Source organism: Oncorhynchus nerka, linkage group LG6 (assembly GCF_034236695.1).
Source record: "Oncorhynchus nerka isolate Pitt River linkage group LG6, Oner_Uvic_2.0, whole genome shotgun sequence".
Lineage (NCBI taxonomy): Eukaryota > Metazoa > Chordata > Actinopteri > Salmoniformes > Salmonidae > Oncorhynchus > Oncorhynchus nerka.
This window is the reverse complement of record NC_088401.1, coordinates 59,239,023-59,258,812: the sequence shown is the minus strand read 5'-3', so window position 1 is coordinate 59,258,812 and position 19,790 is coordinate 59,239,023. Positions and strand designations below refer to the sequence as shown.

Below are 19,790 nucleotides of genomic sequence, written 5' to 3'. Positions count from 1 at the left end.
AATAAAGGGAACACTAAAATAACACATCCTAGATCTGAATGAATGAAATATTCTTATTAAATACTTTTTTCTTTACATAGTTGAATGTGCTGACAACAAAATAACACAAAAATTATCAATGCAAATTTATCAACCCATGGAGGTCTGGATTTGGAGTCACACTCAAAATTAAAGTGGAAAACCACACTACAGGCTGATCCAACATTGATGTAATGTCCTTAAAACAAGTCAAAATGAGGCTCGGTAGTGTGTGTGGCCTCCACGTGCCTGTATGACCTCCCTACAACGCCTGGGCATGCTCCTGATGAGGTGGCGGATGGTCTGAGGGATCTCCTCCCAGACCTGGACTAAAGCATTCGCCAACTCCTGGACAGTCTGTTGGTGGATGGAGCGAGACATGATGTCCCAGACGTGCTCAATTGGATTCAGGTCTGGGGAATGGGTGGGCCAGCCCATAGCATCAATGCCTTCCTCTTGCAGGAACTGCTGACACACTCCAGCCACATGAGGTCTAGCATTGTCTTGCATTAGGAGGAACCCAGGGCCAACCGCACCAGCATAGGGTCTCACAAGGGGTCTGAGGATCTCATCTCGGTACCTAATGGCAGTCAGGCTACCTCTGGCGAGCACATGGAGGGCTGTGCGGCCCCCCAAAGAAATGCGTAGGTAGCGGTCCTGCTGCTGGGTTGTTGCCCTCCTACGGCCTCCTCCACGTCTCCTGATGTACTGGCCTGTCTCCTGGTAGCGCCTCCATGCTGTGGACATTACGCTGACAGACACAGCAAACCTTGCCACATCTCGCATTGATATTCCATCCTGGATGAGCTGCACTCCCTGAGCCACTTGTGTGGGTTGTAGACTCCGTCTCATGCTACCACTAGAGAGAAAGCACCGCCAGCATTCAAAAGTGACCAAAACATCAGCCAGGAAGCATAGGAACTGAGAAGTGGTCTGTGGTCCCCACCTGCAGAACCACTCCTTTATTGGGGGTGTCTTGCTAAATGCCTATAATTTCCACCTGTTGTCTATTCCATTTGCACAACAGCATGTTGTTACATTGTGTTGTTTAAGTGTTCCCTTTATTTTTTGAGCAGTGTATAATTCAACTTCTTGCATTTTAGTGTATGTTTATACTGTTTCAGAGTTTCAAAGTATTCATATCGTAGCTCTGGGTTGTTTTGCTGCTTATGTTTTTCATTTGACATTTGTCATTAGCTGTTTTCTAATTGTTTTACATTCATTATCAAACCATTTTTCAGAAACATTTTGTTTTTTGTTTCTGATGTTGCATTTCTTTACTTTTCTCAAATTTGCTTTTGATGCTGCTTTTTGGAATATGAAAAACTGTATATCATTTCATTTGAGATCAATGTGTGAATGAATCTCTGCCTGTTTGGAGCCCATCTGTACAGTTGGTTTATGTTGTAGAGTTCATTGGGCTGTTTTTTCGAATGAATATTGCCAGTTAATTTCTTCAGAAACATGTTGATCTGACTGTGATCTGACAATGGTGTCTGTGGTCTGACAGTGAATGCACTAATGGAGGAGGGGTCAATGTCAGTGATGGCATAATCAACTACACTTGTCCCAAGAGCTGAGCAGTAAGTAAACTGACCTAAAGAGTCCCCTCTGATTCTACCACTAAGCATGCACAGGACTAAGGCTCGACAGAGATGCACTATTTTTGTTCAGGATTTGGTCAGGACTGTTTCTATTATTTATAATAGGGCTACGGTACAAGGAGGGGTGTCCAAATATTTGGTGGTTACCTCCCGCATCAGTGTAGTCAGGCTCAGAACCTGTTCTTGCATTGAAATCTCCACAAAGAAGCCCTTAACCCTCTGCCTGAAATGTAATGATTTCTATATGGAGATTGTCAAAACACTGAACATCATAATATGATGAATCTGGAGGAGGAGCATAAGCTGCACATATGTATACATCATTGTCACAATAGATTGTACCTTTGTTAAGTTTTAGCCAAATGTGCTTAGTACCTTTTTTTTCCCCATTTCATAAGTCCTGCTTATGCCAAATGATGATTCCACGTGAGTCTCAGCCCCGTTTAGCATTTTTATGTTTGATTGATGGTAGTAAACTTTCTCTATAGCCTGAGGGACACTGAGTATCTATGTCTCCACGACACCATGTTTCCAGTAGGATTAGGATGTCCTGTCCCTTGATGTTTTTAACCAATTCTGGATTTGTCATTTAATAACCAAAATGTGAAGAGTAATAGGCCCTGGATATTCCAAGAGCTGATAGTTAATGATCTCATTTATAATAAGTGATATTCACTGGTTTGAGTAATGTACATTGAAAAAAAAATATATATATACATACATACACCATTACATATAATTATTAAATACAATTAAGAATAGTTGTAAACAAATGAATAAGAATAGAATAAGATTGCATTGTACTTATTGTTTTTGCAATCTACAGCCCTGTGTGAGTGTGTGTGTGTGTGTGTGTGTGTGAGTGAATTAAAGGGTCTATCTAGCTCAGAAGTCTGCATATTAGATGCATTAGTTGGCGCACCTCTCCTATCTCTGATGGTTCTAGGTGTCTTCTGCCAGAGGTTACCTCAGCATATGTAGGCTGATGATCTGACTGATACATGGTGTGGACTGCATCATGTGGTGTACTTCTCTGAAGGACAGTGTTCTGTCTGACCCTGGAGTAGTGGTCAGAGCTGTGTTGTGATGGGCCTGGTCTAGTAGAGCTGTGTTGTGATGGGCCAGGTCTAGTAGAGCTGTGGTGTGATGGGCCAGGTCTAGTAGAGCTGTGGTGTGATGGGCCTGGTCTAATAGAGCTGTGGTGTGATGGGCCTGGTCTAGTAGAGCTGTGGTGTGATCTCTCTCTCTCTGTCCATCTCTCACTCTCTCTCTCTGTCCATCTCTCTCTCTCTGTCCATCTTTCTCTCTTTCTCTGTTCAGCTTTCTCTCTCTATGTCTATGTCCATCTTACTCTCTTGCTCTCCGTCTTTCGCTCTCTCTGTCTCTCGCTGTCCGTCTTTCTCTCTCTCTCTCTCTCTCTCGCTCTCTCTATCGCTGTCCGTCTTTATCTCGCTCTCTCGCTTTCCGTCTTTCTTTCTCTCTCTCTCTCTCTCTCTCTCTCTCTCTCTCTCTCTCACAGTCAGTCTTTCTCTCTGACCGTCTCTGTCCATCTCTCTCTCTGTCCGTCTCTCTGTCCATCTCTCTCTCTCTCGCGCTGTCCGTCTTTCTCTCTCTCTCTCCCTCTCTCTCTCTCTCTCGCTGTCTGTCTTTCTCTCTGTCCGTCTCTCTGTCCATCTCTCTCTCTGTCCATCTCTCTCTCTCTAGCTTTCTTTCTCTGTGTCCATCTCTCTCTCTAGCTTTCTCTCTCTTTGTCCATCTCTCTCTCTCTCTCTCTCTCTGTCCATCTTTCTCTCTCTCTCTCTCTGTCCGTTTCTCTCTCTCTCTGTTCGTCTCTCTCTCTCTCTCTGTCCGTCTCTCTCTCTCTCTCTGTCCGTCTCTCTTTCTCTCTTTCCCTATTTCTCTCTCTCTCTCTGTCCATCTTTCTCTCTCTCCCTCTCTCTCTCTGTCCATCTTTCTCTATCTCTCTCTCTGTGTCCATCTTTCTCTCTCTCTCTCTGTCCATCTTTCTCTCTCTCTGTCCATCTTTCTCTCTCTCTAGCTTTCTCTCTCTTTCTCGCTGTCCGTCTTTCTCTTTCTCTCTTGCTGTCCGTCTCTCTCTCTCTGTCCATCTTTCTCTCTCTCTCTTTCTGTCCATCTTTCTCTCTCTTTCTGTCCATCTTTCTCTCTCTTTCTGTCCATCTTTCTCTCGCTCTCTCTGTCCCTCTCTCTCGCTCTCTGTCCCTCTCTCTCGCTCTCTCTGTCCCTCTCGCTCTCTGTCCATCTTTCTCTCTCTCTATCTCTCTCTCTGTCCATCTTTCTCTCTCTCTCTGTCCATCTTTCTATCTCTCTCTGTCCCTCTCTCTCTCTCTCTCGCTGTCTGTCTTTCTCTCGCTGTCCGTCTTTCTCTCACTCTCTCTCTCCGCTCTCCGTCTTTCTCTCTCTCTCTCTCTCTCTCGCTGTCCGTATTTCTCTCTCTCTCTCTGTCCATCTTTCTCTCTCTCTCTCTCTCTCTCTCTCTCTGTCCATCTTTCTCTCTCTCTCTGTCCATCTTTCTCTCTCTCTCTGTCCCTCTTGCTCTCTCTGTCCGTCTCTGTCCATCTCTCTCCCTGTCCGTCTCTCTGTCCATCTCTCTCTCTCTCTCTCTCTCTCTCTCTCTCTCTCTGTCTGTCTTTCTCTCTCTCTCTCCCTCTCTCTCTCTCTCTCTCGCTGTCTGTCTTTCTCTCTGTCCGTCTCTCTGTCCATCTCTCTCTCTGTCCATCTCTCTCTCTCTCTAGCTTTCTTTCTCTGTGTCCATCTCTCTCTCTAGCTTTCTCTCTCTTTGTCCATCTCTCTCTCTCTCTCTCTCTCTCTGTCCATCTTTCTCTCTCTCTCTCTGTCCGTTTCTCTCTCTCTCTGTTCGTCTCTCTCTCTCTCTCTGTCCGTCTCTCTCTCTCTCTCTCTGTCCGTCTCTCTTTCTCTCTTTCCCTATTTCTCTCTCTCTCTCTCTGTCCATCTTTCTCTCTCTCCCTCTCTCTCTCTGTCCATCTTTCTCTCTCTCTCTCTCTCTCTCTCTGTCCATCTTTCTCTCTCTCTGTCCATCTTTCTCTCTCTCTAGCTTTCTCTCTCTCTCTCTCTCTCTCTTTCTCGCTGTCCGTCTTTCTCTCTCTCTCTCTCTCTCTCTTGCTGTCCGTCTCTCTCTCTTTCTGTCCATCTTTCTCTCTCTCTCTTTCTGTCCGTCTCTCTCTCTCTCTCTCTCTCTCTGTCCATCTTTCTCTCTCTCTCTTTCTGTCCATCTTTCTCTCTCTCTATCTCTCTCTCTGTCCATCTTTCTCTCTCTCTCTGTCCATCTTTCTCTCTCTCTCTGTCCCTCTCTCTCTCTCTCTCGCTGTCTGTCTTTCTCTCGCTGTCCGTCTTTCTCTCACTCTCTCTCTCTCGCTCTCCGTCTTTCTCTCTCTCTCTCTCTCTCTCGCTGTCCGTATTTCTCTCTCTCTCTCTGTCCATCTTTCTCTCTCTCTCTCTCTCTCTCTCTCTCTCTCTCTCTCTGTCCATCTTTCTCTCTCTCTCTGTCCCTCTTGCTCTCTCTGTCCGTCTCTGTCCATCTCTCTCCCTGTCCGTCTCTCTGTCCATCTCTCTCTCTCTCTCTCTCTCTCTCTCTCTCTCGCTGTCCGTCTTTCTCTCTCTCTCTCCCTCTCTCTCTCTCTCTCGCTGTCTGTCTTTCTCTCTGTCCGTCTCTCTGTCCATCTCTCTCTCTGTCCATCTCTCTCTCTCTAGCTTTCTTTCTCTGTGTCCATCTCTCTCTCTAGCTTTCTCTCTCTTTGTCCATCTCTCTCTCTCTCTCTCTCTGTCCATCTTTCTCTCTCTCTCTCTGTCCGTTTCTCTCTCTCTCTGTTCGTCTCTCTCTCTCTCTCTGTCCGTCTCTCTCTCTCTCTCTGTCCGTCTCTCTTTCTCTCTTTCCCTATTTCTCTCTCTCTCTCTCTGTCCATCTTTCTCTCTCTCCCTCTCTCTCTCTGTCCATCTTTCTCTCTCTCCCTCTCTCTCTCTGTCCATCTTTCTCTATCTCTCTCTCTGTGTCCATCTTTCTCTCTCTCTCTCTGTCCATCTTTCTCTCTCTCTGTCCATCTTTCTCTCTCTCTAGCTTTCTCTCTCTCTCTCTCTCTTTCTCGCTGTCCGTCTTTCTCTCTCTCTCTCTCTCTCTTGCTGTCCGTCTCTCTCTCTCTTTCTGTCCATCTTTCTCTCTCTCTCTTTCTGTCCGTCTCTCTCTCTCTCTCTCTCTCTGTCCATCTTTCTCTCTCTCTCTTTCTGTCCATCTTTCTCTATCTCTCTCTCTGTGTCCATCTTTCTCTTTCTCTCTCTCTGTCCATCTTTCTCTCTCTCTCTGTCCCTCTCTCTCTCTCTCTCGCTGTCTGTCTTTCTCTCACTGTCCGTCTTTCTCTCACTCTCTCTCTCTCGCGCTCTCCGTCTTTCTCTCTCTCTCTCTCTCTCTCGTTGTCCGTATTTCTCTCTCTCTCTCTGTCCATCTTTCTCTCTCTCTCTCTCTCTCTCTCTCTCTCTCTCTCTGTCCATCTTTCTCTCTCTCTGTCCATCTTTCTCTTTCTCTCTGTCCCTCTTGCTCTCTCTGTCCGTCTCTGTCCATCTCTCTCTCTGTCCGTCTCTCTGTCCATCTCTCTCTCTCTCTCACTCTCTCTCTCTCGCTGTCCGTCTTTCTCTCTCTCTCTCCCTCTCTCTCTCTCTCTCGCTGTCTGTCTTTCTCTCTGTCCGTCTCTCTGTCCATCTCTCTCTCTGTCCATCTCTCTCTCTCTAGCTTTCTTTCTCTGTGTCCATCTCTCTCTCTAGCTTTCTCTCTCTTTGTCCATCTCTCTCTCCCTCTCTCTCTCTGTCCATCTTTCTCTCTCTCTCTCTCTCTCTCTGTCCATCTTTCTCTCTCTCTCTGTCCATCTTTCTCTCTCTCTAGCTTTCTCTCTCTCTCTCTCTCTTTCTCGCTGTCCGTCTTTCTCTCTCTCTCTCTCTCTCTCTTGCTGTCCGTCTCTCTCTCTCTTTCTGTCCATCTTTCTCTTTCTCTCTTTCTGTCCGTCTCTCTCTCTGTCTCTGTCCATCTTTCTCTCTCTCTCTTTCTGTCCATCTTTCTCTCTCTTTCTGTCCATCTTTCTCTCTCTTTTGTCCATCTTTCTCTCTCTCTCTGTCCATCTTTCTCTCGCTCTCTCTGTCCCTCTCTCTCGCTCTCTCTGTCCCTCTCTCTCGCTCTCTCTGTCCCTCTCGCTCTCTGTCCATCTTTCTCTCTCTCTCTCTGTCCATCTTTCTCTCTCTCTCTGTCCCTCTCTCTGTCCATCTTTCTCTCTCTCTCTGTCCATCTTTCTCTCTCTCTCTGTCCCTCTCGCTCTCTCTGTCCCTCTCTCTCTCTCTCTCTCGCTGTCTGTCTTTCTCTCGCTGTCCGTCTTTCTCTCACTCTCTCTCTCTCGCGCTCTCCGTCTTTCTCTCTCTCTCTCTCTCGCTGTCCGTATTTCTCTCTCTCTCTCTGTCCATCTTTCTCTCTCTCTCTCTCTCTCTCTCTCTCTCTCTGTCCATCTTTCTCTCTCTCTCTGTCCATCTTTCTCTCTCTCTCTGTCCATCTTGCTCTCTCTGTCCCTCTCGCTCTCTCTGTCCCTCTCTCTCTGTCTCTCTCTCTGTCCCTCTCTCTCTCTCTCTCTCTCTCTCTCTCTCTCTCTCTCTCGCTGTCTGTCTTTCTCTCGCTGTCCGTCTTTCTCTCTCTCTCTCTCTCGCTGTCTGTCTTTCTCTCTGTCCGTCTCTCTTTCCATCTCTCTCTCTGTCCATCTCTCTCTCTCTAGCTTTCTTTCTCTGTTTCCATCTCTCTCTCTAGCTTTCTCTCTCTTTGTCCATCTCTCTCTCTCTCTCTCTCTCTGTCCATCTTTCTCTCTCTCTCTCTGTCCGTTTCTCTCTCTCTCTGTTCGTCTCTCTCTCTCTCTCTGTCCGTCTCTCTCTCTCTCTCTGTCCGTCTCTCTTTCTTTCTTTCCCTATTTCTCTCTCTCTCTCTGTCCATCTTTCTCTCTCTCCCTCTCTCTCTCTGTCCATCTTTCTCTCTCTCCCTCTCTCTCTCTGTCCATCTTTCTCTATCTCTCTCTCTGTGCCCATCTTTCTCTTTCTCTCTCTCTGTCCATCTTTCTCTCTCTCTAGCTTTCTCTCTCTCTCTCTCTTTCCCGCTGTCTGTCTTTCTCTCTCTCTCTCTCTCTCTCTCTCTCTCTTGCTGTCCGTCTCTCTCTCTCTTTCTGTCCATCTTTCTCTCTCTCTCTTTCTGTCCGTCTCTCTCTCTCTCTCTGTCCATCTTTCTCTCTCTCTCTTTCTGTCCATCTTTCTCTCTCTTTCTGTCCATCTTTCTCTCTCTTTCTGTCCATCTTTCTCTCTCTCTCTGTCCATCTTTCTCTCGCTCTCTCTGTCCCTCTCTCTCGCTCTCTCTGTCCCTCTCTCTCGCTCTCTCTGTCCCTCTCGCTCTCTGTCCATCTTTCTCTCTCTCTCTGTCCATCTTTCTCTCTCTCTCTGTCCCTCTCTCTGTCCATCTTTCTCTCTCTCTCTGTCCATCTTTCTCTCTCTCTCTGTCCCTCTCGCTCTCTCTGTCCCTCTCTCTCTCTCTCTCGCTGTCTGTCTTTCTCTCGCTGTCCGTCTTTCTCTCACTCTCTCTCTCTCGCGCTCTCCGTCTTTCTCTCTCTCTCTCTCTCTCGCTGTCCGTATTTCTCTCTCTCTCTCTGTCCATCTTTCTCTCTCTCTCTCTCTCTCTCTCTGTCCATCTTTCTCTCTCTCTCTGTCCATCTTTCTCTCTCTCTCTGTCCCTCTTGCTCTCTCTGTCCCTCTCGCTCTCTCTGTCCCTCTCTCTCTGTCTCTCTCTCTGTCCCTCTCTCTCTCTCTCTCTCTCTCTCGCTGTCTGTCTTTCTCTCGCTGTCCGTCTTTCTCTCACTCTCTCTCTCTCGCTCTCCATCTTTCTCTCTCTCGCTGTACGCCTTTCTCTCGCTCTCAGTCTTTCTCTGTCCGTCTCTCTCTCTCTCTATCCCTCTCTCTCTCTCTCTGTCCGTCTCTCTTTCTCTCTCTCTCTGTCCGTCTTTCTCTCTCTCTCTGTCCGTCACTCTCTCTCTCTCTCTGTCCGTCACTCTCTCTCTCTCTCTGTCCATCTCTCTCTCTCTCTCTCTGTCCATCTCTCTCTCTCTGTCCGTCTCTCTGTCCATCTCTCTCTCTCTCTCTCTCTCTCTCTCTCTTTCTCTAGCTTTCTCTGTCCGTCTGTCTCTCTCTCTCTAGCTTTCTCTGTCCGTCTGTCTCTCTCTCTCTATCCGTTTCTCTCTCTCTCTCTGTCCGTCTCTCTCTCTCTCTGTCCGTCACTCTCTCTCTCTCTGTCCGTCACTCTCTCTCTCTCTGTCCATCTTTCTCTCTCTCTCTCAGTCCATCTTTCTCTCTCTCTCTCTCTCTCTCTGTCCATCTCTCTCTCTCTGTCCGTCTCTCTGTCCATCTCTCTCTCTCTCTCTCTCTCTCTCTCTCTCTCTCTCTCTTTCTCTAGCTTTCTCTGTCCGTCTCTCTCTCTCCGTCCATCTTTCTCTCTCTCTCTCTGTCCATCTTTCTCTCTCTCTCTCTGTCCATCTTTCTCTCGCTCTCTCTGTCCCTCTCGCTCTCTCTGTCCATCTTTCTCTCTCTCTCTGTCCCTCGCGCTCTCTCTGTCCCTCGCGCTCTCTCTGTCCTTCTCCCTCTCTCTGTCCCTCTGTCTCTCTCTCTCTGTCCCTCTCTCTCTGTCTCTCTCTAGCGCTGTCCATCTTACTCTCTCGCTCTCCGTCTTTCGCTCTCTCTGTCTCTCTCTGTCCATCTCTGTCTGTCCATCTTTCTCTCGCTCTCTCTGTGCATCTTTCTCTCGCTCTCTCTGTCTCTCTCTCTCTTTCTCTCTGTCCATCTTTCTCTCGCTCTCTCTGTCCCTCTCACTCTCTCTGTCCATCTTTCTCTCTCTGTCCATCTTTCTCTCTCTCTGTCCCTCTCGCTCTCTCTGTCCATCTTTCTCTCTCTGTCCATCTTTCTCTCTCTCTCTGTCCCTCTCGCTCTCTCTGTCCTTCTCCCTCTCTCTGTCCGTCTGTCTCTCTCTCTCTATCCGTCTCTCTCTCTCTCTGTCCGTCTCTCTCTCTCTGTCTGTCACTCTCTCTCTCTTTCTGTCCATCTTTTTCTCTCTCTCTCTCTCTCCATCTCTCTCTCTCTCTCTCTCTCTCGCGCTCTCCGTCTTTCTCTCTCTCTCTCTCTCGCGCTGTCTGTCTTTCTCTCTCTCTCTGTCCATCTTTCTCTCTCTCTCTGTCCATCTTTCTCTCTCTCTCTGTCCATCTTTCTCTCTCTCTCTGTCCCTCTTGCTCTCTCTGTCCCTCTCGCTCTCTCTCTCCCTCTCTCTCTGTCTCTCTCTCTGTCCCTCTCTCTCTCTCTCTTTCTCTCGCTGTCCGTCTTTCTCTCACTCTCTCTCTCTCGCTCTCCATCTTTCTCTCTCTCTCGCTGTCCGTCTTTCTCTCTCTCTCTCTCTCTCTCTCGCTGTCCGTCTTTCTCTCTCTCTCGCAGTCAGTCTTTCTGTCAGTCTCTCTGTCCATCTTTTTCTCTCTCTCTCTCTGTCCATCTTTCCCTCTCTATGTCCATCTTTCTCTCTCTCTCTGTCCATCTTTCTCTCTCTCTCTCTCTCTCTCTCTCTCTCTCTCTCTCTGTCCATCTCTCTCTCTCTCTCTCTCTCTCTCTCTCGCTCTCTCTCTTTCTCTCTCTCTGTCCATCTTTCTCTCGCTCTCTCTGTCCCTCTCGCTCTCTCTGTCCATCTTTCTCTCTCTCTCTGTCCCTCTCGCTCTCTCTGTCCTTCTCCCTCTCTCTGTCCGTCTGTCTCTCTCTCTCTATCCGTCTCTCTCTCTCTCTGTCCGTCTCTCTCTCTCTCTCTTTCTGTCCAACTTTTTCTCTCTCTCTCTCTGTCCATCTTACTCTCTCGCTCTCCGTCTTTCGCTCTCTCTGTCTCTCTCTGTCTCTGTCCCTCTGTCTCTCTCTGTCCGTCTGTCTCTCTCTCTCTATCCGTCTCTCTCTCTCTCTTTCTGTCCATCTTTTTCTCTCTCTCTCTGTGTCCATCTTTTTCTCTCTCTCTCTCTGTCCATCTTTCTCTCTCTCTCTGTCCATCTTTCTCTCGCTCTCTCTGTCCCTCTCGCTCTCTCTGTCCATCTTTCTCTCTCTCTGTCCCTCGCACTCTCTCTGTCCTTCTCCCTCTCTCTGTCCCTCTGTCTCTCTCTCTCTGTCTCTCTCTAGCGCTGTCCATCTTACTCTCTCGCTCTCCGTCTTTCGCTCTCTCTGTCTCTCTCTGTCCATCTCTCTCTGTCCATCTTTCTCTCGCTCTCTCTGTGCATCTTTCTCTCGCTCTCTCTGTCTCTCTGTCTCTTTCTCTCTGTCCATCTTTCTCTCGCTCTCTCTGTCCCTCTCGCTCTCTCTGTCCATCTTTCTCTCTCTGTCCATCTTTCTCTCTCTCTCTGTCCCTCTCGCTCTCTCTGTCCATCTTTCTCTCTCTGTCCATCTTTCTCTCTCTCTCTGTCCCTCTCGCTCTCTCTGTCCTTCTCCCTCTTTCTGTCCGTCTGTCTCTCTCTCTCTCTCTGTCCGTCACTCTCTCTCTCTTTCTGTCCATCTTTTTCTCTCTCTCTCTCTGTCCATCTTTTTCTCTCTCTCTCTCTCTCCATCTCTCTCTCTCTCTCGCTGTCCGTGTTTCTCTCACTCTCTCTCGCGCTCTCCGTCTCTCTCTCTCTCTCTCTCTCTCTCTGTCCATCTTTCTCTCTCTCTGTCCATCTTTCTCTCTCTCTCTCTGTGTCCATCTTTCTCTCTCTCTCTGTCCATCTTTCTCTCTCTCTCTCTGTCCCTCTTGCTCTCTCTGTCCCTCTCGCTCTCTCTGTCCCTCTCTCTCTGTCTCTCTCTCTGTCCCCCTCTCTCTCTCTCTCTCTCTCTCTCGCTGTCTGTCTTTCTCTCGCTGTCCGTCTTTCTCTTTCTCTCTCTCTCGCTCTCCATCTTTCTCTCTCTCTCGCTGTCCGTCTTTCTCTCTCTCTCGTCTCCGTTCTCTTCTCTCTCTCTCTCTCTCTCCATCTTTCTCTCTCTCTGTCCATCTTTCTCTCTCTCTCTCTCCATCTTTCTCTCTCTCTCTGTCCATCTTTCTCTCTCTCTCTCTGTCCTCTTGCTCTCTCTGTCCCTCTCGCTCTCTCTGTCCCTCTCTCTCTGTCTCTCTCTCTGTCCCCCTCTCTCTCTCTCTCTCTCTCTCGCTGTCTGTCTTTCTCTCGCTGTCCGTCTTTCTCTTTCTCTCTCTCTCGCTCATCTTTCTCTCTCTCTCGCTGTCCGTCTTTCTCTCTCTCATCTCTCTCTCTCTCGCTCTCTCTCGCTGTCCGACCGTCTGTCTCTCTCTCTCGCGCGCTGTCCGTCTTTCTCTCTCTCTCTCTCTCGCTGTCCGTCTTTCTCTCTCTCTCGCAGTCAGTCTTTCTGTCAGTCTCTCTGTCCATCTCTCTCTCTAGCTTTCTCTCTGTCCATCTCTCTCTCTCTCTCTCTCTGTCCGTCTCTCTCTCTCTCTGTCCGTCTCTCTCTCTCTCTCTGTCCATCTTTCTCTCTCTCTCTGTCCATCTTTCTCTCTCTCTCTCCCTGTCCATCTTTCTCTCTCTCTCCTGTCCATCTTTCTCTCTCTCTCTCCATCTTCTCTCTGTCCCTCTCTCTCTCTGTCCATCTCTCTCTCTTTCTAGCTTTCTTTCTCTGTGTCCATCTCTTACTCTCTCTAGCTTTCTCTGTCCGTCTGTCTCTCTCTCTCTGTCCGTCTCTCTTTCTGTCCATCTTTCTCTCTCTCTCTCTGTCCATCTTTCTCTCTCTCTCTGTCCATCTCTCTCTCTCTCGCAGTCAGTCTTTAACTCTGTCCGTCTCTCTGTCCATCTCTCTCTTTGTCCATCTCTCTCTCTCTAGCTTTCTCTGTTCATCTTTCTCTCTCTCTCTGTCCCTCTCGCTCTCTCTGTCCCTCTCGCGCTCTCTGTCCCTCTCGCTCTCTGTCCCTCTCGCTCTCTGTCCATCTTTCTCTCTCTGTCCATCTCTCACTCTCTCTGTCCATCTCTCTCTCTCTCTCGCTGTCCGTCTCTCTCTCTCTCTCTCTCTCTCTCTCGCAGTCAGTCTTTCTCTCTGTCCATCTCTCTGTGTCCATCTCTCTCTCTCTAGCTTTCTCTGTTCATCTCTCCTTCTCTCTAGCTTTCTCTGTTCATCTTTCTCTTTCTCTCTCTCTGTCCATCTTTCTGTCTCTCTCTCTGTCCCTCTCGCTCTCTCTTTCCCTCTCACTCTCTCTGTCCCTCTCGCTCTCTCTGTCCATCTCTCGCTTTCTCTGTCCATCTCTCTCTCTCTGTCCATCTCTCTCTCTCTAGCTTTCTCTCTGTCCCTCTCTCTCTGTCCCTCTCTCTCTGTCCCTCTTTCTCTCTCTGTCTAGCTTTCTCTTTCTCGCTGTTCATCTTTCTCTCTCTCTGACCATCTTTCTCTTTCTCTGTCCAACTTTCTCTCTCTCTTTCTCTGTCCATCTTTCTCTCTCTCTTTCTCTGTCCATCTTTCTCTCTCTCTTTCTCTGTCCGTCTTTCTCTCTCTCTCTCTCTCTCTCTCTCTCTCTCTCTCTCTGTCCTTCTTTCTCTCTCTCTCTCTGTCCTTCTTTCTCTCGCTCTCTCTGTTCATCTTTCTCTCTCTCTCTCTGTTTCTCTGTCCGTCTTTCTCTCTCTCTCTCTGTCCGTCTCGCTCTCTCTCTGTTTCTCTGTCCATCTTTCTCTCTCTGTCCATCTTTCTCTCTCTCTCTCTGTCCATCTTTCTCTCTCTCTCTGTCCATCTTTCTCTCTCTCTGTTCATCTTTCTCTCTCGCTCTCTCTCTCTTTCTGTCTTTCTCTCTGTCTAGCTTTCCCTCTCTGTCTATTTCTTTGTCTCTCTATTTCTCTATCTTTTTCTCCATCTCTCTCTCTGTTTTTATCTCTCTCTCTCTCTCTCTCTCTCTCTCTCTCTGTCCATGTCTGTCAGGGAGAGAGAGACAATATCTCTGTCTGTCTCTCTGTCTTTCTCTCTCTGTCGATCTCTCACACTCTCTCCAATTTAAGGGCTTTATTGGCATGGGAAATATATGTTAACATTGCCATAGCAAGTGAAGTAGATAATACACAAAGATGAAATAAACAATATAACATCTCTGTCTCTCGTTCTCGCTGTCTATCTTGCTCTCACTGTCTATCTCTCTTTGTCTGTCTAACTCTCTGTCTCTGTGTTTTAAGAGCACATGTTATTGCAGTTTTTCAGAGTTGGAACAGATGTCGGGTATTGTAAATACAGGTGCAAAGAGTGTTCCGGAAGCCCCTCGGTGTAATGAAAATGTTCCTGTTTTTTGATGGTGTAATGCCAAAAGTATTTCACAATTCATTTGAGGACAATGTCGCTTGAGACACACACAGCTCTGCCGACAAGTGCCTGGGGGTGGGGGAGTGGTGTTAAGTAGGCTACTTCTGGAGGGTGTTTTCCTGTCTAAAGGAAGTGTGGAACGTGTTGTAGGAGTGCAGATGGACACTTACATCTCTTGTTACATAAATGACTTACTGTTGTTGTTGTTATCCTATCAAGACAAATATGGTCTATAAGACGCCCTTGAGGTCAGCAGGGGGAATCTAACTTCACCTCTACTAGACTTATGTCAGTTTCCTCTGCCTGTCTGAAAATGGTAGGCTTTAACTGCCCAAATTCATCCACGGTAGTTATTTTTGAATGGTGTTAGTTGTATTAGAATGCACCAATGTCTTCGATATATTTACCTTGTGGACTTGGCTCACATTCTATTGGAGGATAATGTTGTTTTTACTCAAGGTTTTTATTTTTATATTCAGGGCCAGGGTGAGACCAGGGCTGCTGGAGTTGACTCTTAATAAAAGGCCTTGAGTCAGGGAGGGCGTGTTTTGGGGCCAGATAATTGCGAACATCCCTTCTTCTTACCAGGCCACAGCCCTCATGTTCACCTTGTCTGCTCTTCCTCCCCAAGCCAATATTAGCAATGATAAAAAGTAATTGCCGTCCCATACCTATTTTGGGTCCAGTTGCATTTATTGCAAATGCACATTCTTGGAAGTGGAGGGGCCCCCATTCTCATTTCCCCACAGATTGCTGGTGAATTTGAAGCATTCAGCAAAGAACAAGTGGGGGAAAAAGTGTCCACAAGGTTCAAATTAAACTCTGTTGTGTTGCTTATTTTCTCACTCCTAACAGGGCATCGTATGTTTTCCTAACTAAACCAAATGTGTGCTGGGGTCGAGCCTAGCCAGAGGATAGAATCCCTGAAGCGAAAAATGCTTGAGGCACATTGTTGAATTACATTTATTTAGCCTTTTGGCCATCCAGATTCCAGGCTGGATACCTCATTAATCAGGCTCATGAATATACTTGCTAACTAGGCATTTGCTAGGGATGTGTTTGTCTTTCCTTAGGTGTATTTGTTTAGTAGGTTATTCCTCAACCACTGTAGCATGTTTTGTCCAGCGATTTGGTGAGAGAAATATCATTAGCTGGGCGAAACGTTTGTCAATCCAGGAAGATTGAGCCTTATGTGTGCAGACCTTTCTATCTCATACTGTCGACAGGTTTGTGTTGAAGCACCACAGACAATTTTTTATTTTGTACTACACACTTGAACACACCTGACAGTGAACAGTAAGGTGAGAGGGTGCGAATGCTTTCGTGGTCACCCCACTGTGAAGTGAGCTTCTTTTTCAAAGGCAAATAGATGTGGCCTAACCTCCATTACCCTTTGACCATCCCTCTATCCCTGATGTGGAGGCTGAGCAGTGGAGGAGAAGACGATGAGGGGAGTTACGGGGGAAGAGTCGGCTGGGTAGCAGATGTGGTAGCCCACATTCCCCCCTCTCCCCAGAAAATGTGCTTTCCTCCCCTCCTTTCTACCCTGTGCATGGTCCCAGGCTGAGGCAGATGTTTTTGTGCTGCTAGTCGAAGATTCCTGGAGCTTTTAACGGAGAAGAGAAGAGACGTCCATGTCATCGGGCAGGGCCAGGTCAGGCTAAGTTGATGTGATGTGGGGGGACTCAGGGGAGAGGAGACTGTACGCAGCAAGGCCAGGGCCCGGGACCTGGAACACACTGACCTTGGCTGGCTCCTCTCCCATACCCCCTCTCTTTGTCGCTCTGTCTCTTTCCGCATTAATTGTGTATTTCTTTTTTCCTCCGTCCCTTTTTTCAGTCCTCGCATCCTGGAACATATAAACAGGATGTAGTCTTGTCTGATCGTAAGTCCTCTCTCGTCTGCCCTGGCCCCCAGTACACCCCAGTCCCTTGCCCCAGCCTCCAGGCTGAGTTGGAGCTAGGGCCATCTTAACCGGAGCTTGGACCGGGCGGGAAGGAGGAGAAGGGTGGTGATGGGTAGAGTGCTGAAAAAAACTTTTTGGGTTCAGTGCATCAGTTGCAATCATGCCTTCAGCCACCATGTAATTTGTTCATCAAATGCCTGCTTTCCTACCTGTATGTCTCGGAATCTATACAACAAATGGTTATGAGTGGAGGCTACTCTAGTTGAGTGCAGGTTTTTCTGCAATGTTATGGGGTAGGGTTCTTTAAAAGTCAGGCTGATTTACTCCTAGCAGCAGCTTTTCATTAGGCATTTTCACATTCATATTTGTAAAAACGATCTATTGCACAAAGAGTTCCACCAGCCTTATTCAGAATGTGCTTTGCCCTTGATCCTTGCACATCATTTCACTTATCTCATATTGGCTGGACTCGTGACATGTTTATCTAGTCTAGTCTTAAACATAGACCGTTTAAGACAAATTACCCACAACCCTCAGGAAGAACCCTTTCTCCTTTGTGTTAAACACGCACTGTGAGGATCTTAGAGATTTCCTGAAATCTTAAAGAAAAGCCAATCCTGAATTCAAATCCCACAGGCATTCTCCCTGTTCTAATCCTGACCTGTCAATGACACTAATGTAGCCTAGGTGATTGTCAAGCCCTATTCTCGCTCCCTTCCTCCTTCTAGCCTGCTCCCTATCTTCGTCGCCAGTGCCAATGTGGCCTATTCATAAGCTATCATCACCCTGGCCCCTTGGAATGCTGACTGACTGTACAAGGGCCAACTCTATCTGTGGTTGATGGTTTTGTGACCCTACTTTGCAATGCCCAACACGAACTCAACATCCTGCGCTGATATTGATGCACAGATGAATTTATTTGTACGGTTGTCCTTTTGTGTCCTTTTCTTCCACTCGGCAGGTAACGGAGTTGCCTCGAGTCAAGAGAGAGTTAATCTCAAACATAAAGCGTAAATTAAAGTTCCTCTGCAGCTTTTCTTCTTGGCTATGCGTGTCCAATGTGCCCTGTTGAATTGAAAGAGTGGAGGAGAATAGCGTTCATTTAGAGATTAGGCGTTCGTCAGGGATTCGTCATCACGACATGTCGGAGCGTGTGAGTTGAAAGTTCTACTGTGTGAACGTAAGTGTGTGTTTGGAGACGTGGAGCGGCTGCCAAGGACTTATGTGGGAAACTGTCCGTCAATGAAAGGCTTGTCGTTGGAAAAAGGAGGAAAGGGAGGCTTAGCCTATTGTTGACATAGAGAAAGGTGGCAATGCTGAACAACAGTCTTGATGTTCCCCTCAGGCCATAACTATCAATGTTTCAAACATGACTTACTGCAGCTAGGGCATCTTTCCTCCGAATAACACATCATCACAACATCTTAGACTTGCAAAATGTCCATCTCTAACAAAATCATGTTCTTTATCAGAATTGTCTCTTATTACCCACCATGCACTATTCTCTTTATACCACCCCAAACCTAGAGATTTGGAAACCTTGGTACATCAACAAATATGTTGATATCATTCTGGTCTTTTTACAGGGCTGAATGCATTGAGGAGTGCTCTCGGGCAGTGGCTCCCAGCCATCGGACCTACAATTAATGGGGACAGGGACGGTCACTTTCCAGGACCTTCAGTGGGCCATGTCGGAGGTCAAACCAGGTGCCGTGAGGCAGGTCGCCATCAATGGCCCCAAGGTATGTCTGGATTATGGCCCTTTGGTTTCCTTTTTTAGTTTAGAAACCCATTTAGTCTTTTGAAGGTCGACATTAAAATGTCCTTTTAACCGCCGTTCGATTTACAGAGTGACACAAATATGGAACAACAACTCTGCTGATGTCACCGGCACAACGGAAAGTGTCTTCTCGTCTCATGTTCAGAAACGTCGACAAACTTCCTCAGGGATCGAAAGATATAATTTTTTAACCTTTATTTAACGAGGCAAGTCAGTTTAAGAACACATTCTTATTATCAATGACCTGTCCTATGAACAGTGGGTTAACTGCCTTGTTCAGGGGCAGAACGTTAGATTTGTACCTTGTCAGCTCAGGGATTCGATCTCGCAACCTTTCGGTTACTAGTCCAACGCTCTAACCACTAGGATACCCTGCCGCCCCGCACCATCTCTCAGCGAACATTGCTTAATTACTCATTGGACTACCAGTCAATGTATTATACCAATAGTACAGTGAGGCATTAAGTAATTTGTGCATTAGACAAGATGCTTTCAGATCCCCAATGACTTTTGTTGACGTGCGGGGTTTAAACCGAGGAAGCGTCGGATGGAAATGACCCACAGGCCATACTGCTGCCCTCCCTGAAACGGAGATGAATCACACACCCGGGGGAGGTGGGGGGACAGCCATCCATGATGTTTTGGACTTTGCATGTGCAAGACATAACGGACAGGAAGAGGCTATCATCATCTCCAGTACTAATTGAAAGCAGATCGGGTCGATGTCGGTTCCTGCCAGAGAGTGAGAGAGAAAAAAAGGCCCTTCTCCTCCTTCCTCCTAATGCTCCTCTGCACTGAGCTCACCCCGAGATGTTCAGTTCTTGCGGCCAGTTCCTGGAAACAAAATAGGGACTTTAGTTTTTTCCTTCCCCCAGTGCACTGCAGCTGAAGGGTCTGCCACAGAGCTTGGACTTGATTATATCCACATGAGTGCAAACATTTGTTTCTAATCCATTTATATAAGAAACTTCCAGTGGATCCCGGGTGAGGCGAAAGCAAGAGCAGAGCACGCCTCTCTCTCAGGCCGACCGGACCTTTTAATATTTTGATCTGATCGAGAGAGACGTTCCGTTGTTCTTCTTCCTCATCTTTCTCTCCTCCAAGTTCTTGTCGGGAGAAGTACCCACCGCAACTCCTCCTCCCACCCTCCTTCTCTCCCACCTCCCCAGCAACCCCATCAAAGCCCAGACCCTGAGAAGCTCCTTGTAAACTTCAGACAACAACAGTAAAAGATAATAACTGGGTCTCGGAGAGAGAAAAAGAGGCAGGCGGAATGAAATCAACACAGCAAGGTGTGACTCAAACGGCGCCCTCTAATTCCACATCCGCCATATTCGTGACAAAAGCACCTTGGAATTAATGGTGCCTTTTTGTTACGCCAGAGCTATGTTCTTTTGTCTGCAGAAAACCTGAACAGAAACAAAACAAAATAGGGCGGAGGGGGAGAAAAGATGTATAAATCTTTACTGTGCACATCTGCTGCTAGCCTGGCACCTGAAGCTGCCTGATTTGATTTACACCCCATAGACTCTGGCAGGAGGAGGCTGTCTCTCTCGCTCTCTCTCTCTCCTTCCATGCTCTCGCCCATGCTCTCTCTTCCCATCTCCCTCTCACCATCTTTATCATCTCTCTCTCCTCTCTCTCCCCATAAATTGTTCAGCATGTGGTATTTACAGTATGTGGCCGGATGCCAGGTTTCCATTAGGTGCTCCGTTCCCGGGAGACGGCGCCGGTTGCCTGGGATGTGTTACCACAGAGGAAGGGAGGAACGGAGGGGGGGAGGTTGACAGAGGAAAAGTAATGCTGATGAAGGGGTGGGGGGACTTATTGCTCTAGCCAACCCCTGCTTTCCTTATCTGTTTTATCTCCTGTAGTCGTACGCCTCGGCCCGTCATCTGTCAACGGGGACAGCTGCTGGCTCTGTTCAATGTCTGCTGGTTCACCCTCAGCCCAGATCGGGCCCAATACTTTTCCTGACGTATACTACATTTTCATTTTCTTGTACTGTATGCCTATTATTCCAAATAATTCGCACAGAGCAAAAATACAAACAGTATTTCAGTGATTTATTTGATTGGCCCACGGTAAGGACGTTATTTTTTAATTGAAAAACGTTGATCATGGA

General features: G+C 47.4%; 1 pseudogene; it reads left to right on the top strand.

Moving 5' to 3' along the window:
• Nucleotides 1–19,790, top strand: part of LOC115130787 (ATPase family gene 2 protein homolog A-like) — a 169,311-nt pseudogene that overhangs the window by 12,042 nt on the left and 137,479 nt on the right.